Source organism: Passer domesticus, chromosome 6 (assembly GCF_036417665.1).
Source record: "Passer domesticus isolate bPasDom1 chromosome 6, bPasDom1.hap1, whole genome shotgun sequence".
Taxonomy (NCBI): Eukaryota; Metazoa; Chordata; class Aves; order Passeriformes; family Passeridae; genus Passer; species Passer domesticus.
Genome location: NC_087479.1, coordinates 45,351,175 through 45,369,816, shown reverse-complemented (window position 1 = coordinate 45,369,816; position 18,642 = coordinate 45,351,175). Strand labels below are relative to the sequence as shown.

Below are 18,642 nucleotides of genomic sequence, written 5' to 3'. Positions count from 1 at the left end.
ACAACAGGGCATTTGTCATGTCCTACCCACTGGGAAAGGCTCACTTCTTATCCCCAGGGTTGCTATTTAGCTGCCCTACAGAGCCTGTGCTTTGGCACTGCTGCTTGAAGTGCTCCTGCAGCTGCTCCCTGGGCAGAGGGGACAGCAGAATCCCTGCGAGGCCTGGCTGCTGCAAGCCAGGCTGAGGAGGAGGTCACAGCCTCCAGGGGTGCCACCTGCAGTGAGGTGCTGAACCCAGCATCTCCCCTGAAGCTCCATGGAAGCCCCTGCAGGATACAGCACAATGCTACCAAAAGGAATGAAGCACATTTGCTTCTTCTGCCACACACAAATGTTTATTCTCCTCCATGCTGCTCAGCTTTTCCTATTTCTGCCTGAGCTCAGCCTTGTAAAAAACCCTTTCAATTTAAGGGCTTCCCAAAACATCCAGTCCCTGTTCACTTTCTTTTCCTCTTTTCCACCATCTTACTCCAATCCTAATTTCTTCCTTTAGTCTGCCTGAATCTCTGTGAATCTCAGGCTATTTCATGCTCACCTTTGAATACATACAATGGCTAAAGAAAACATCCATATCTGACATCTCCTGCTGCCCTCTGGCACTTCAAATGAATAGGAGAGATGCATATTTAGTATTAGCAAGCTCCCAAAAGGCAGTAAGGCAATTGTTTTCAAATCAGAACAGTTCACTCTGACAAGCGTCATCTCCCCATTCAGCCACCTGTACTCGTACTGATATGCTGTGTCCACGCACAGGTCCTTCTGTGACTTTCCCTCTTTCCTTCATGAATCCCAGCTTTCTGATGGTTTATTGCTTTCCCTGATAAGATTATATACCCAGTGTGCCCCAAGGGGTAGCTTCCCATCCCAGTGCATGACACTGCTCACATCTTCTATCTCCACAGGCCCATCCTGCAAGTCTGACACCTGCTTTCAGCACACCACTGCTCTTACTGAGTCTCATCCTGTTTTCATAACCAACGCAAGTGCAACAGCCACAGAAGGGTTTTACGACTTTCCTTTGTAGTCTCACTTTAGCAGCATGCTAACTTTGCATGTTTACACTGCTTATTTTCTTCCAACACAGCATAAAGAGTAAAATTATACGTTCCCAGAGGGGCTTTCTTTTGCTTATTACTTCCCTCTTTTAATGCATTTATTAGAGCTTCTGAATTAACAGTGGCAGATGCAGGCAAAGAAAGAAAATTTTAATTTTGCAAATAATAATGGATTACAATACATTAACATTACTGTAAAACCTACAAAGTGGAAGCACTCAAGGGATGTAGGAGCAATTAATGTACTTAGTTTATTTACCTAACTCTGGCACTGCTTGGGCATTCAGAAGCAACTCAAATTCTGTTTACACAGGCAGAGCCATAGTGCTTCTTCACACACAAATAGCCTGTTCAGGATTCAGGGGATATCAGCTGCTTCAGGCAAAGGAAAATATGAAAATGTAGACTGAAATAGCAACTTTAAATACATCTCTAAAACTTTAAAAACAGATTGCCTCCATTAAAAGAGTGGGCAGGGATAAGATATCAGTAGGTTTATGGTATAAAATAGTTCTCAACTCTCTAGAGCTCCATATTTGTAGTCCCAGAGATACTCTGTACCAGTTACAAATAATCACTCTATATTATATGCTTTTATCATTCTAAAATAAGAATTTTCAGGGAAAAATAAACTAAAGGTAGACATAGATGTCCACTCAAGTTAAAACAGAGCTATATAACAGTCACTAATTTCAAAGAAAAAAAAAGCCAAATACTTAGAACCAAAGCAACCATTAGGGTTGGGAAAAACTAGCAAGTGCCCCATTTAAACACAATGTCAACATGTAACTCACAAAGCTGCCTCCTGCACATCTGCAAAACTGATCCAAAAGCCCAAATTCATGTGAAATCACAGCCTGTGCATTGGAAACAAAATTACCCAGCCCACTGAGTGTCCAGCTCTGGTTTAAGTAGCAATCACCACTGGAAAGACAAGGCAACTTTGCAACTCCAAAAATGAAGCTATTCCAAAACATGAGATTCACATGCCATGAATGTGGAATTAATCATGTCCAAATGAAGGCAATAAAGAAGATGAGGATTTAGAACCCTTAGGTGCAATTGAAATGGGTTCAACTAAAGTCAGACAGAGGGCCTTGGCCATAGCTGAAGGGATGAAGATGCCATCCCATATGAGCAAAGTACACCCTGGGAGCTGATTCCTAACAAAACTCCAAAACTTCAGTCAGTAAAAATAAATTAGCAACAAAAATTAAGCCTCTCCAGCAGTGGGAAAATGGCAACACAACTCCAACTTGTGACCAGAGAGATATATGTTGTGATGGATTTATTATAGAATGCAGTTGATCCAAGAAAATGGTGAATTCTGGCAAAATGGCCAAGTAAAAAATGCCAGGGTGCTGCAGAAACTTCCAGCAACTGCAGTCACTAGCAGCACCTTTTTCTAGTTGCCACTAGGCACAGTAATTCCAGCAGCATCAACGCTGGAGGAAAACCAGGCAAAATCACTCTTCAATGGCAAGGCTCACCCTGAGTGCTGGGCAGGAAGTCAGGAGGGGACACAGCCAGGACAGATGACCCCAAGTGACCAAAGGGATACCCCACAGCCCGTGGTGGTGTGGTCAGCAATAAAAGCTCAGGGAAAAGAGGAAGAAGGAGGGCTGTTTGCTGTTACAGCATTTGCCTTCCCAAGTAAGCATTCTACTGCCTGCAGGGAGGGACTGAACATCTGCCAGCAGATGGGAAGGAGCTCCTGGTTCCTCTGCTTGCACACAGAGCTTTGCTTCACTCAAAATTATCTTTTCTCACTTTTGCTCTCCCAATTCAATCCCCCATCCCACTGGAGAGAGGCTGCAGGCAGTGAGCAATTGGCCAGTGGGTGTTGAGTTCTGGCCAGGGTCAATCTAGCACACATTCCCACTGTATAACGTATATAATTGGACTTTGGTGAGAATTAAGCTTAATTTAAAGGATTCTCCCTTGTGATAAAGGATCATGGACACACACACATATATTTAAAATATTCCCATTAATCTGCTCATTTTTTTCCATCTGCTTTCCCTACTGTGAATGTTGCACCTGTTTTACTTCCAACTATGAGCTGATGGGTTTTAATACTAGAAACCTGGTTCATACTGATTGATTTTCATTGCTTGATGCTACTGTGAAACTATAAAATCTCCTTTATTTCTGGTTTTAGTGCATATATAGAGCTATCTGGAAATTATTTTTAAATCTCTTCTGTTATTCTACTTTCTATTCAGAGGCTGCACTGCATAGTTTGAGTTGAAATTACAAAAGAGAAAAGTCTCCAATCTTTCAGCTTAATCAATAAAATTATTAATAGATCCAAACATTTGTTTTAGAAAAAGAAATAAGGAAATCTCATCTATTTCCCAGCTCAGCAGATCTTATCACTGCCCCTCACCACCTCAAAGCAAGTTTTCCCACTGGTCTTAAACTTGCTCCTGCAATTCTAACAGGATACAACTTTCCCTTTGCCTTTTACAGAAGTGCCTTAAATGTACAATTTTCAGAAACAAGTACAGCAGTAATAGATCTCTCCATTCTTCATGAACAGTTTCAAACATTTTGCAGAGTTCAACTTTCAAAAGTGCTACTACTTCCTTTTCCCTTAGCAAACTGGGTCTCATTAAAAAGATTCGGGCAAAGTGCCAAAATAGCTGAAAAAAAATCTCATCTTTGAGGCCCTCAATGAGATTTGAGTTTGTTGTTTCCATAAAACATCTACCTGCACCTTTACGTACTGAAGTATCTTCATAAATCAGATCATGACTTTGGAAATCCATCATTAACATCTATAATTCATATACCTCATTCAAAACTTTTATCCAGTGAGAAAATTTTCATTACTTTGAAACTGTCTTTACAATGACTGACCCATGGCAGTCTGAGACTGAAATTTTATTTCCAACCAGTATTTTACTCCTGTGAGAGGTGCTTGCAAATTATGTCAGCCAAGTTGCTCATTAGAACTCAGTTCCTGTATCAAAACTGGGTTTAACAAACAAGCAGAACTGAACCTGTGGTGGTTTCAGTGGTTTAACACCAAAATTAAAAATAAAAAACTGAATAAAACAAATTTAATGGTAACACTGTGTACACTACCTAATACAAAAATATTGAACAGCTGGACCAGACATCCTACTGCAGTTATAGAGCCATGTGAGATGACCAGGGAATGCCACAAATTAAAGCAGCAATGTTAGTAGTCAGCTGGATGTAACTTGCTATCCATTAATGGGTTTAACCTCCATGAGGTCAGCAGATGAGAGTCAGAAGTGACTCCAAAAAATCACTCCACTATATTACTTACCAGTGGTATTTTTGTTATTTGCGTGATCCTACACAGGCACCATGTCTGTGTAGGATCATATTCTGGCACATCCATATGCAGTTTCCCCTGTTCTTGACAATGGTCTGCCATCCGAGTGGATGCTGAGGCAGAATGCAAGACCAGGATGATCTCATCCCTCTGCTGAGCACTCAGCTCTGCAATTCCAGTAATAAAACTGCTGAAGTGTTAAGCCAATTCCATGATCTTCTATTAGCCTAATGCAAGTTCTTGTAATGACCTGATTCACATAAGCCAGCTCAGTCCTTGCAGAAGAACAGGGAAAACAAATTTCCCAGGGAAAACAAGTTTTGGGTTGTTCATCTGTCAATGTACAGGTGCCATGGTTTAACCCCAGCTGCCAACCATGTACCCCACAGCTGCCTGTCACTCCCACCTCCCCACTACCCTGATGGAATTGGGAAGAGAAGCTGAAAAAAAAAAAAATCAATCCTGAATTAAGAGAAGAACATCTCAATCACTGAAACAAAGCAAAATACTATAATCATACTAATGCCAATAATATTAGCAATAATAAGAACTGTAATGGAAAGGAGAAAAAGAGGAATTAAAAGCCCCACAAAACACAAGTGATGCACAGCACTTCATCCCCGCACTGACTGACGCCCAGCCCATCCCTCAGCAGTGTTCAGTGGCTCCAGGCCAACTCCTCCCAGTCTATATCCTGAGCCTGACACCCTGTGGTATGGAAAACCCCTCTGGCCAGCTTGGATCAGCTGTCCGGGCCATGCTCCTTCCCAGTTCCTAGTGCACCTCCTCACTGCCAGAGTGTGGGAAACTGATTTAATTTAGATTTCATTTAGAGTAAGCACTATACAGCAACAACTAAAATACCAGTGTTGTCACCATTCTTCTCATACTAAACCCAAAACACCCAACCTGTGCCAGGTTCCATGAGGAAAAGTAACCATTGTAGCTAAAAGCAGGACAACAGGCAAAAAGAGAATAAAGGCATTCAGCAGTATTTCCCTCAGTCATAATGTAAGAAGGGGCTGAAGAGTGAAGACATGCTCTGTAAAAGTCATCCATGCAACCACTTAGGAGTGTCACAGTTATCCTTACTCAGTAAAATATTCTTGCAATTGCCCCTGTGTTGAAATCTTTCAATCTTGTAATTTATTCTTTTCAAGAGTAAAAGCAGAAGGACAAAATATTTGGGCAGGACATAAATACATTTTGGATGAAAATGAAAGACATCCCTTACAAATGAGAGAAGAGCTTTCCAGCAGATATCTCAGGATAGTTGATGCAAAAAAAGTTTCTGCTGAAAATGCCCTTTTTTTACATGTTCTTAAGGTTTTATCATTCTCCCACAGGAGATGACCAAATCCTCCTGACTTCTGTGGAGGAAGGCCAAAGGCTGCAGCCGTTCAGATGGCTGCACTTTGCTCCTTAGGAATATGAAACTGTCTCTATCTTGAGAAAAGCTGCATTCAAAATGAGTAATCAGAAGAGCCAAAGTCCTGGTATTTTCCCATAACAATTACATACAGTGAAAACACAGCACATTGTTATGTATTACACACAGAGCCTGACATTCTCATTGTTAGTGTCACCTACAGCTTAACACTTTTTTCTCCATAAATCAAGATAGGGGTTTTTTTTATCCCTTCAGAAAGAAGTCTAAAGGCTGTATTTCACAAAACAATGTCACAGTTGTCATACACTTACCAAATCCATTTAATAAAAAATAGAAGACTTTGTGGTCCACAAGCAAAAGTCCAATCCCAAGCCACATGTATCTCCCCATTTCTGACCATCTTAACAGTTTCAAAACCCAAGCAGGGCGAGTGTCCTGTCACCTGACTTCTGATGTCCAGCCCATGCTTTCCCACTCTATTCCCAGTGTTCTTGCTAGCACTGAGGAACAAACACCTCTCAGATTTACCTGTTCCTGATACGGCCTCCAAGAGCAGAGAGATGACATCTGAAGGACACAGAACAGACTATTTGAGTTGGAAAGGAGCTGCAACAACCATCTGATCCAACTGCCTGACCAGTTCAGGGCTGACCAAGTCAAAGCACGCTGCTAAAGGCATTGTCCAAATGCCTCCCACACACTGGGAGTTGTGGTGCGTTGACCTCCTTTCTAGAAGCCTGTTGTACTGTTTGACCGTCCTCCAGTAAAGAAATGCTCCCCAATGTCCAGTCTAAGCCTCCTCTGGTGTACCTTTGAACTATTCCCACACATCCTCTCACTGGATACTAGGGAGAAGGAATCAGCACCTCCCTCTCCACTTCCCTTTCTCAGGAAGCTGCAGAGAGCAAAAGGGTCGTCCCTCAGCCTCCTTTTCTCCAAACTAAAAAAACACAAAGTCCTTAGCTGCTCCTCACAGGGCATTCCTTCCAGCCCTTTTACCAGGTTTCTTATCCTCTGGATCCATTCAAAGATGATTCTTAAACTGTGGGGCCCAGAACTGCATGCTGTACTCACACATGTTGTACATGTTGAGGTGAGGCAGCCCCAACACTGAACACAGAGGGATCATCACCCTTTTTGATGGGCTGGTTTTGCTGCGTTTGATGCACTCCAGGATGGAATTTGACCTCTGGGCTGTCAGGGCACACTGCTGACTTCTGCAGCCCCAGATCCCTGCTGCTCTCCAGCCGTTCCTCTCCCAATTTGTATTCGTGCCCAGCATTCCTCAATCCCAGGTGCAGCATTCAGCTAAACTTCAACTCAACAAATTTCACGCCATTAATGACAGCCCAATGCTCCAATCTATCTACATCCCTCCTGTCCCTCCAGAGAGCTAACAGCACCTCCCACTGTGGTACTGCCAGTGAATTTGCTAATGGTACAGTCAAATCCTGCATTCAGATCAGTATAAATAAACTGAACAAGCCTAGAGCTGAGCCCTGGGGAATGCTACTGGTGAATGGCTCCCAGCCACATGAAGCCCCATTCACTACAACCCTTTGAGCTCTGCCCTTCACCCAGCACAACACAAACCCCCACATCCCACAGCTGCTCAGCTTGTCCAGAAGGATCCTGGGAAGGCATCAGTATCAAATGTCTCACTAAAATCCAGAAAAATTACACATCCCCTGCCTTTCCTTCATCCATTAAGCAGGTGACCTTACCATATAAAGAGATCAAATTAGTTAAACAGGACTTTTCCTTGGGAAACCATGTTCACTGTACCTGATGACTGCATTATTCTTTAAATGCCTTTCAATACCACCCAGTATAATTTTCTCCATAGACTAACTTACCCTAACTAACTAATTAACTTTTTCTTCCAGAAGCAGGTTAGACTAACAGGTCTGTAGTCCCCCAGGTTTTCCCTCTTGCCCTTTTTGTAAATTGAGATGGTAAAGCAAATTAAAGCCCACAGATCATAATCTGATCTCAGCATTGAATCTGCGAGGTGCAATCCCTATCAGAAGGAAGATCTAAGTGGCAGCACACAGGATTGGAGTCTCACTTTTTACCTAGCTCTGCTTCACAAGGGGTCTTTTATATCCATATTTTAAGCCAAGTTTCACTTTCTCAGTGCCACCTGCACCCACAGTGATACTGCATTTAAATTTCCAATCTGCAAGACAGGGCTTGAAAATCACCTTCCTCCATAGCGAGTGGGAGGTTTTTTCCTGCTGGAAACAGAGGAATGTATCAAAATCAAAGTATAATCTAAATTTCTACTGAACAACACATTTTTTCCCCCTTGGATTTGTCAGCTTTGGTTTGACTTTGCAATTAAAAGCTGATCTTGTAAAATGTAATTGTTAAAACATTTTTGTATTTAAAATCATAAAACACAGAATTGTTAAGATTGAAAAAAAAGGTCCAAGATCATCAAGTGCAACCTTTGACCTAATAACAGGCACAGAGGGACTGTGGTGACAAGAGAAGAAATAATAATAAAATAATTTCAAAATTGAAAGAGAGAAAATTTAGGTTAGGTATTAGAAGAAATTTTTTACCATGAGGATGGTGAGATACTGGACCAGGTTGATTAGGGAGCTTATAGATGCCCCAGCCCTGGAAGTGTTCAAAGCCAGGCTGGATAAAGCCTTGAGCAACCCGATCTAGTGGGAGGTGTCCATGAGAGGGGGCTGGGACCAGATGATCTTTAAGGTCCATTCCAACTCCACAACATTCTATGCTTCTAGGCTGAATATTCTGTGAGTCGTTGTCAACTAAACCACAGCAGTAAGTCCAGCCTCCAGCCATTCCTTGAACACTTCCAGGAACTGTGACTCCATCACCTCTTTGGAGAACCCATGCCAATGCCTGGCCACTCCCTCAGTGAAGAAATTCTTCCTGATGTCCCATCTGAACCTGCCCTGGCACAGCTTGAGTCCATCCCTCTCATATGGTCACTGGTTGCCTGGAGAAGAGGCTGACTCCACCTGACTACAGCCCCTTCCAGGTTCCATTCCTTTCCTACAGGATACCCCCAGGAAGCAGCTATGTCATGGTCCTTGGTGGAGCTATGCAGGGGGAAATCTGGGGGTTCACAGGTAAACCTCTCATTTTGTTGTAGAAATCTGATCTTCAGGGAATGGCACAGGCAGAATTACCACACTTATATCAATTTTTGAGGCAGATTGTGACTATTCACTCAGCTTCAGCTCATGGTTTGAGTCAACACAATCATGTTCACTCCCAAGCCTGGCACACGCTGGGAGCAGCAACGCTGGGGGGAAGCGAGAGCAACAGGTCCAATGGACACAAGGGACATTGGGAGAGAAAGGGGCCATTCTGCAGCTTTTCTTACCTGCAGTGCACCATCTCCTGAAGCTCTCACCCCTCATGGCCCTGAAAAGCACCTGCCTGGCAGTTCCTTCAAAATCTTCTAACTGGCAGAAGCAGCACAGACCCAGCTTCCAAGCTGGGGAGTATAAACCTGTCAGCTGAACCAAACTGACACAGATCTAACACAGCAGCAGGACAGCTGAGGCTTTAAAAACAAAACAAAACAAAAAAAATCCCACCTGATATCATGTTTGTAAACTTTGACCACCATTTCTGCCTGTTCTAGCTCAACAACTTAATCAACCTTGCTAAGCTTGTGGTTTTTAATTCTAATCTTCAAAGCACTACATGAAGACTAAAAGACAGAACAGCTTATCTCAACACATTATATCTTTCTCAACACTCATCACTTTTTATTTTCTCAAACTAAACTGGAAACCTCTTCAAACAGGATCAGCATTTGAAGTGAAACACGCTATGAAATATAGAAAGAAGTTTTCCCATAGAAAGAGAAATGCAATCAATTAAAATTCATTATTCTACGCATCTTGAAGATATTTGTTTCAACATCTAGATTGCATGGAAATCCTCCCTGTAGCAAAGTCACCTTTATGGATGTCATTATTTTACTTTAGGAGATAAAAGAACCCTTGCCCTACACAGGCTACTCGTCTGCATCATTCAAGTATGTGTATATGATTTTTGGGCTCCACTGACACCTCAAGCCTCAGAGAGTCTGGTGTTCATTTTGTTCAAAGTCAATGCCACTTGTCTGACAGTTCGTAAATTTTGTGTCTCGTTTCCTGGGCAGGATTCCTCCCTTGTTATCTTTCAGTACCCTGGAAAAGATTGCTTTCAAAATTGAACTTGCCAAGTCAACCGCTTTCCTCCTGAGCAATCTCTACAATGTGTGCCTTCCCAGCCGAGGTGTTGTCATTCTTTCCTTCACTCAGGGCACCTTGAGAGTCAATGCAATGAAATAAAACCCTGGCAGCCCACTGGCAGTGATGATGGTAACTCACAGTGCAATGGAATTGCATAAGCATTCAGTGTACACACGAACAGACATGCATTTAAACACACACCTCTGCCTATATGCCTACCAACAGCTGGGACTGTCACTGCCACTTGCAGACCTGGTATTACCAAATCTCACATGAAGTCAGATAAGTAGAAGAAGCATAGCAGAGACCAGGCGGAGAGTTAACTGCATGGTATTTCTGTTGCCAAGTCAAAGATTTAAGATTTACATTGCAGGTTCTGGACCATCCAGAATACTGAGCAATGCTGAATGGGGCAAATGAAAGAGCTGGCACCTGCTGGTACTTTGTAGACATTCAAGCCTACAAGCACATTCATACAGTTAAATACCTGGTTTTGTGCTCTGTTAGGGAAGTACAAGTGTAAACAACAGTTTAAGGTTAGGATATTGCATACACAGCTTCACTGAAACCCAGATCTGAAGCCAAAGGAATTTCAAATTGTCTGCAGACTGAACAACACTACCTTAAGTGAGCAGTTAGCCTGTGGAAGGTACAAGAGACTGACAAAACCTGTAGGAAGCTATTAATTTACTCTTTCAGGGAACCTGACTATGCCCAAATGGCTCATCACACCAACAACTGTAGGTGGACAGGGATGAACAGGAGATTTACCCTGGGAGGGAACCAAACCCCACTCCAAGCAACAGGTAGGAATAAATACTGTAACAGAATACAGCAGCTCTGCAATTGTGTCCAAGATAGAGAACTAACCAGCCAGAATATACTATCTGGAATTGTATTTCCTTTCACTCTTAGGGCTCTCCCAAGAAGAAGCTAATACTGGACAGGAGACAAGGATTTGCAAGGAAACCTAATGCAAGAAGTCATTAAAAATCATCAAACATAGTTTTCTTGCCAGCAAATTAGATAGAACAGCAGAATACTTGTTCCTCACAGTCCCAGCTTGTGAGGTATTTCATATTGAGGAGGGTCTCAACTGGCTCAGCCATGTCCAAATTCAGGCTTCACCAGGCCTCCTGGAGATATTTATTGCAGAGCATCTTTGTACTTGCTGCATTCTTCACAGCACTAGGAGATGCTGGAGATCTTCTCACTTGGAAAGCAATTCTTCTAAATTGGAAAGAAGGCACAACACCTTCTCATCATGCTGTCATATTGGATTTTGAACTCTTTTTGACACTAGATTGTGTCAAAAAAGGAAATAAAAATAAAAACGCAAATTGACAGCTTCTGCAAAGCTTGGGAACTTTGTTTGAACTCAATTAATCTGGTTTAGAAACTATTCTCTAACACCATCTGACATGCAGCAAAGAACAGAGGTTCTCAAAAGGAAAGCGGCTGCTGCTAAAGCTGGCCTTTGCTCCTCTTTCTTAGAGGCACAAAAGAGAATGGGGGGGGGGAGAAGAAATAATACATCCAGAAATTATTAGGAGTATGAGGGACCACTGAAGTCAAGGATTCTAAGAAACGAACATTGTGTTTCCCCAGTCTCCTTTTCTATAGGAATAGAGATACGTGTATATACACATGATAAATACAAACACATAATGAAGAGAGTAAGCTGTCTTCTACAAATTTCTGCTCAATGTTTGCTTGACTACAAGTAAGGCTGTAAAGTATCTTGACATTTGTCCAGATGTGATACCAAATTGGTTTAAAAACATTGGTTTTGTCACAATTAGCTCTGTCACAGACCTCCCACAGAACAACGAGGCAGAGAGAATGCTTGGACTTCTCTCTGCTCAGAATGACTCATCTTCATGAGCATGTTTTTCCGTATCCTTGTACTACTAAATGTATTTCTGCTAATGTACATCTAATGATGTGCCCCAAAGATGTTAAAGGAGGTGGTTCAGCAGGAGGAGGCAGCTCCAAGGCCTTTGCTGATTTCTTTGCCCACATGCACTAGGTAAGAGGAGAAAAACTACACCCTCCTATACATACTTTATCCTCTCAAACCCAGACACTGTCATAGCTCTCCCATGCCTGGAGAGACTTATTGGCTGGGATATCTGAAATCAAAGACTCCCTGCTAAAGAATCTGGCCATCTTCTTCTGTCATTCCCAATAAGATCTACTGGCCTCCTCAGGCTTTGCTGGCATGCCACCTCATGTTTACCTTGGCAATAAATACTTCTATAATTACAGAGATTTCCCATTTGTGATCAGACAATAAATATCATTAATCATGTGTTTGCTAAGGCAAGGGGCAGAGAAGCACTGATCAACCAGTGCATGTTAATACCTGTGAGCATATTGCAAGTCCAAGGGCTTGCCAGACTGACATCAAGGGGCATGGCTAACATCTGTCAGGAGAATCTCCATTTTTCTATTCCTTCAAATTTGTAACAGAACTAGGCAACAGCAACATTACTCAAACTTAGCAAGACTTTATTACTCAAAGCACTTTGGAGAACACACTTTATACCTATGGAAATCCTCATAACATGCTTGCAGCCTATTTTCTATATATAGGCTTGAATACTGCAACTTTGCAGGAATGCTACCAAAAAAAGAGGTCAGTAACTGTTAAAGAGAATTTCATTTGCTGTCATTTATCGTATCAGGCTGCTTTTCAAAAACCAATATCAAATCAAGCTTGTTGAAATTAATCCATATGACAAATGCCTATTTCGTGTCTCTGCTTCAATTTTATAGTGACTGGTCTGCCCTTATTAGATTTAGTACCTGCTGAAGTAAAAAGAAATTCAAAATGGCAAAGAAATCTAAATCTGTGCCACAGACATGTCCAGAAACACTAACTGAAGGGCTGCCTAAACTCCAAAACCCAGGACAACCCAAGTATCTTCCACTTGCACATTATGAAAACTAAAAAATACTGTGAAGCTCTCTTCTGTCCTTCAGAAAGTTTCTATTAAACTATAAAGCAATGTATACAGTTATTAGGCAAAATTAACAAAAAAAAACCCAAATCAATTCTCGATATACTAGAAGCATTATTCAGTTGATATGAAGGAATTGCATAGATTTAACCTCAAACAGAATTTCAAACAAACAGGTCTGTAACAACAGAAAGACATGATGAGACTGAGGTTGTAAAGACACCTTGCATCTTCAAAAACCACTACAAACAGCACCAACACACTTTCAGAAAAGGCAGGCTTAAATTATTAAATTACTAGGAGCGTAATATGTGCTTGGACTATGAAAAATACTTCCAGAACACCACATTTCTTTGATAATTCCACTGGCATAACTAGTTTATAAATTCATGATATGGAGTAGATGACTCACTCTTAGCCTCCCTTTAGTGTCCTCATACTGTTAACTCTTAGGGCCATGATCAGATGAGAGCAGCTTCCATAATTATGACAGGCAGCATGAAGAGCAGGGAGTGGTGTTTAAATTAAACTTTAGCTACAATTTACCAGTCATATCAGGAGCTGGTATAAAATCGCAGCACTCTATTAAGGCTGTAGTTCCACATAATTATTTTTACTGACTGTACAGTGATTTAAGAGAGCTAACTCTCCCTCCCAGCTGTGGTCTCCTCACAGCAGAATCCACTTCCACCTTACTTAAGCTGACTCAGTTACTCGCAATGCCATGCTCTAAACTAGAGCTGTGAAATCATGCTGATAAAATACTGTAAACATAAATAAATGAATCTTTAATGAAGCTATGGCAACTTCCCCAGTTTTGAATCTAACCCTCTGCTGTTCATGAGCTGTAAGTATTTGTTTATTTTGGGAATGTATTTGTGTTTCAGTCATTTGTGTCTAAACACTGACTGCAGGGAGACAGTGGCATTGAAACAGACCATCACATCCATCAGCTGCCTACCGGGTGCAAAGTGTTTGGCTTATTTTGGTCAGTGCTACAGTCTAATATATGTATCACACTTCCCCCTTAGCATGAATGAAAGGTGAGGATGAACTCACATGTCTGCAGATAGTTTTAAACATACTGGAAATAGCAGAGTTATCACATCAAATTTTTGTGAACTTTATCCAAACAATAATGAAACTGTAAGGTCCACCGAGGTGAACAGTATTTATATTTTTTTCGGTTTTAAATATTGTCACTCTGCCCTCAGCCTTGGCTACAGCACAGTTGAGGCCTGCACTCCTCCTTTGGGAGCCTTGGAGAGAGATGCTTTGGGGCTTTTTTGGGGGCTGAGACTCTACGATGTGGCCTCCAGCTGAGCTGCAGCATCAATCCTGGAGTGACAGCAGAGCTCACACATTCAGCTCATGCCTTTAAACGAGCACAAATAATTCACAGGCCAGTGGGTGACTATGACAGATGGCAACCTTTGAGTGATGAAGGCCAAGTTCTTTGCTGAAGTGAACAGGGACAGCATGGCAGGACAGCCAGGGAAGCAGGGAGCCCAACCTACCCAAAGTCACAGAGCAATTCCTGTATATTAACACCTACTCATTTTCATTTCATCAGAACCTTACAGCCTCTCCCTGTTTCCACTCCCTTTACTTCTAATTTTCTCTCCTTCAGTACTCTTACTTTGCCTTTTTCCAGTCTTTTCCATTAGACACATCTCATCCCTTCATGTATCACTTCATGGCATGCACTGACCTCCTCCTCTCATTTTCTGAGCCAAATATCCTTGTCTGACTTAGAGATGTTTCCACATTTAAACTCTACAGTTATGAAAGAGTCAGTGGCAAAGGGTGGGAGGTTTGTGGAGTCAGCACACAGACACAGTGCAGAGTTTCAATCTGTGGTAACAGGTTTTTAGATGGAGCATCGAGAAGACTGTTTAAACTGCTTCTGCTAGTTTAAATAAAATGAAAGGCCACAACTCTGAGCTTGACTCGTTACTGGGCACAGTCTGAGCTTCTTTAGGCAAACAGTGAGGTACACAAGCAATTCCAGCTGTAACTGCTGTAGGCACTGATATGCTTAGAAATTAACCAAAGTAGGTACTGCAGAATACTTTCAAGTGATTTCAAGAGTTCAATTTCTATATAGACACTTTTACCTCAAAACAAATGTCCTCATAGGGGATTATACCTACATAATTAATTTAAAGTAGCTTATTTGATGATAAGTCCAGGAACAAACAGATCCTGGGATTTAGCTGATCACACAGTGAAAACTTTCCAATCCAATTCACTTTCTCTACAGCTTTGTTCATTTTGTTTCAAGTTCATTTCAAGTCTTTACCGGCTACTTAGGTCACTTCCACTACAACCTGTGATCTTACAGAAGAAACCAGAAAAGGAAAAGTAGCCAGTGCATTGAGGAGAAACAGGGATAGGGATAGGCAGGGCTATAGAGCACAGCATTTCCACCTCCAGCAATCAGCCAAAACAGTCTGTGGGTTGAAACCAGAGGGAGATCTCTCATGACATCAGGAAGGAGCTGATGTACAAAGCTGTAACACAGTGGACTCAACACCAAGCAAGCAGTAGAAAGGGTGTGCTTCAGGATAGTATTAATCTCTCTTTTTTCCAAGTTGACCTGGGCTTAACTGAAGGAGACAGGATTGAAGTTTGTTTCAAATCTCTTTAAACAGATGAAAGTATTTGAATTGAAAAGACAGTGGATCAGGGCTTTCATGTGGCTCCTATCCCTCACTGTGAGACTACACCCAACAGCCAAGAAATAAAAAGAGAGGTTCTGCCTCCTCACTATCTTGCTCCCTCTTCTCTGTGTCTGGTGAAGTCCTGGTTAAACTGAGGGGGAGAAGAACATATCTGTTGTTGTAACAGAAGAAAAACATCTCATGCTTAGAAAACCCTATTAATTTGAACACCACCGAGAAGTTCAAACTGCCAATAACTGCCATTTTCTTTTAAAGAAGATGGGCTTCATAGTGAAGAAAGGAAGAGTTAGTTGCACTGCTAACCACCTTGCATGAGTTGTTTTTCCACCTGATCTGTTTCCACCATAGAGTGTGATTTGTACAAACTTCTCTGTTAAGAGCACAGAGCTTTTTTTTCCTTCCCTCTTCCTGAACTCTAGGAAAGACTCCCTGTGGTAATCTCCCAAGGTTACACTGGCACAGCTCCAGAGGGCAAACAAATGCTGATCCAAAGCATTCTCTCACAGACCTCTTGCCACACATCCATTCATGAGGAGTTCAGCAGAAAAAAAAAACAAAAATCAGTGGTAACACTGACAATGTGGTACAATTCACCACAGAAGACACACAAGATGTGTAAAAAGCAGAGGTAAAAGATTTTTTTTCTGAAAAAGATTTTCTGTGTACTGCAATCCCACTGAACTGCCTTTGGTAACAATTGCAATGCTTGAAAAACCATCATGTCAGAAATCCTAGCAGTTTCCAAATGTATTACACCCACTAGTATCACCTTTATGACCTTTTTTGGGGGGTCTCCAAGGAGTTTAGCTTGTAGCTATACTACTCTGTGTATTAGTGGCTGCAAACCCAGCTCAGACCCAAGTGCTCCTTTTAGTACTCTCCACATTGTATCTTTGCAGCCAAATATTTTCAGAAGAGCCCTTTACTCAAATTTTCAGAGGAGCTCTGGTGCACCACTTAAGCAGCTGAAGAGGGAAGAGCTGTTAGAAATGTGCTTGGAGCTCTGCTGCTCATGAGATGACACCAAAGGTCAGACTTTTTCAGTACCAAAGCGACCTACAGCATCCTAAGCACATAGAAAACAGAGCCATGCATTTAAGAAATCAGGAACTGGGCTGGTAACTTCTGCCTAATTCTTCTGTAGCCATCAAATACACCCTAAAACAGTAAGCAAATATTCAGTACCATCTCTGACTATATGAAGTTGTTCCTGTTTTTAGTCTCTTGACCCACTCTGAGCCAATCTTGTCACCATTGCTTTCAGAAGCCTGATTTTATCTTTTTATCACTGCTGCTACAAGACAGCTGACTGCAACGAACATGTCTGTAATGAAATCAGCTGACCCAGAAAAGAAGTGCTAACACCAGTCTAGATTAAAAAAACAAGTACAAGTAGATGTTCTCTCTGACTGCAGGCAGTCCGTGCTAAAATGCTGGAGCAATACAGGCACTGTAAAACAAAGTCCCCTGAATCTGCCCATATGCCAGATTGCTAAGCTTTCCTAAATTTTTCACAGGTTTAATCATGTGGGTGACCTACTTAAAACAGTGTAATTAAAATAAGCAAGATTGTAATTATCTTTCCTATAACAAGGTGTAAAGTTTTCTATTATTTTATCCACAAAACGCAAAAGCTTTCTTAGAAGTATTGTTCAGACAAAGCAACTTACTTTCACAGGATCTAGTTTTAGACTCTTTTTTAAAATGTGGGTATTCATCCACTAATACAAAACTTGCTTAATAATACATGCCTGCTCTACTTATTTTTTTCATTTACCTTACAGTTTTCTCTAATATGAGTAAAGCTCCTTCATGAAAGGACAGCTTTTTCATGTGCCAAGCCCAGGACTTACCAGACTCCAAAAACAAGTGTAGCAGCACATGTCTTCATCTAGGCTTCTATTAACCAGATGTTTTTTATCTTCTCTGACTCAAAAGGGTAATGCAAAGTAAAATAGTGCTCTCACACACAGAAGACTTCAAATCCATCTCAACTGGTTTTCCCTGCTTATCAGGCTCCAAGCTTTCTCCTAGCCTCTCAATAAATCCCTCCTATTCACAGTGTCTCCCAAAGATCATAATAAAATCAAATATTTATCTTGCATTCCCAAATGGAGTGTGCACACACAAAGATGGAATCAGGAAATCACAAAGCAGAGAGGACCAGACACCACAAGAGCCATACAAAATCACCCAAAGCCATTAAATTTAAGAGCTTTCAGCTGCTGTCAAGCATGTCTAGACTAGCTGAGGAAGAAAGGAGTTCCATTTAAAAGAAGACCATATGAAATGGCTCTAATTCCTCCAGGTAAAAGGGGGTTTTGCTAACATACTACAGTACCAATATAGTTCACACTGCCAACAGCAGACATCCAGCAGCAGCACCAGTGAATATTTTAAATTACATCTGTCCTGCTGTTCACAGCTAGGTCTGCTCTGGGAGCAGGAACCCAACTTCTCTCCAGCCTGCTCCCTTCCTGCAGTGCTTGTTCACGCTGACTGCAGACACTGGGATCCTGGCAGTGCCAAAGGAAGACGAAGCTCACCTCCATCTCCCATGTGAGAGGTAAGATGTGCAGGGCTTAAAACTGCTATGTAGGTTTGAATAAGCAGCTTCCCACAGAGGGTCTGGGATACTGTTTGTAGTCCAATCCAAACCTCTTGAGCACAAGGCCAGAATTCTCCTTTACTGCAGAGCTGACACTCCAATCTGAGAGTTCGTATTTCATAGTAAAAAAGTAATGAAAGGAGCTCTCATATTTCCTGGTTAACATTTCAGCCTTCTAAAGGGTAATAAACCACTATCTCCCTACAACAACAGATAAGCTAGACAAATAAAATGTCAAACTACTTTAGAAATAAGCTAGTCAAGATAATAGAATGAATCTCTTGAGTAGCCATTAATAGCATTTGGCAAAGATGATTCCAGAGGACATATGATATCTAATACAAAAGGATGTGCTATTTTTGTATCTCCCCTTTAAAATTAATTCAGTGCTGACAGGAAGATACCTGCT

At 41.6% G+C, this 18,642-nt stretch overlaps 1 protein-coding gene and 1 long non-coding RNA gene across 26 annotated transcripts in view; one reads left to right on the top strand and one right to left on the bottom strand.

The window, feature by feature from the left end:
* Window positions 1–18,642, bottom strand: part of TSPAN4 (tetraspanin 4) — a 414,093-nt gene that overhangs the window by 240,269 nt on the left and 155,182 nt on the right. The gene's annotated exons all lie outside the window — the stretch shown is intronic.
* LOC135303390 (uncharacterized) lies at window positions 8,526–11,246 on the top strand. Its single transcript, XR_010364888.1, has 3 exons — window positions 8,526–8,859; window positions 10,678–10,784; window positions 10,894–11,246. It is a non-coding gene; the product is annotated as an uncharacterized LOC135303390 (long non-coding RNA).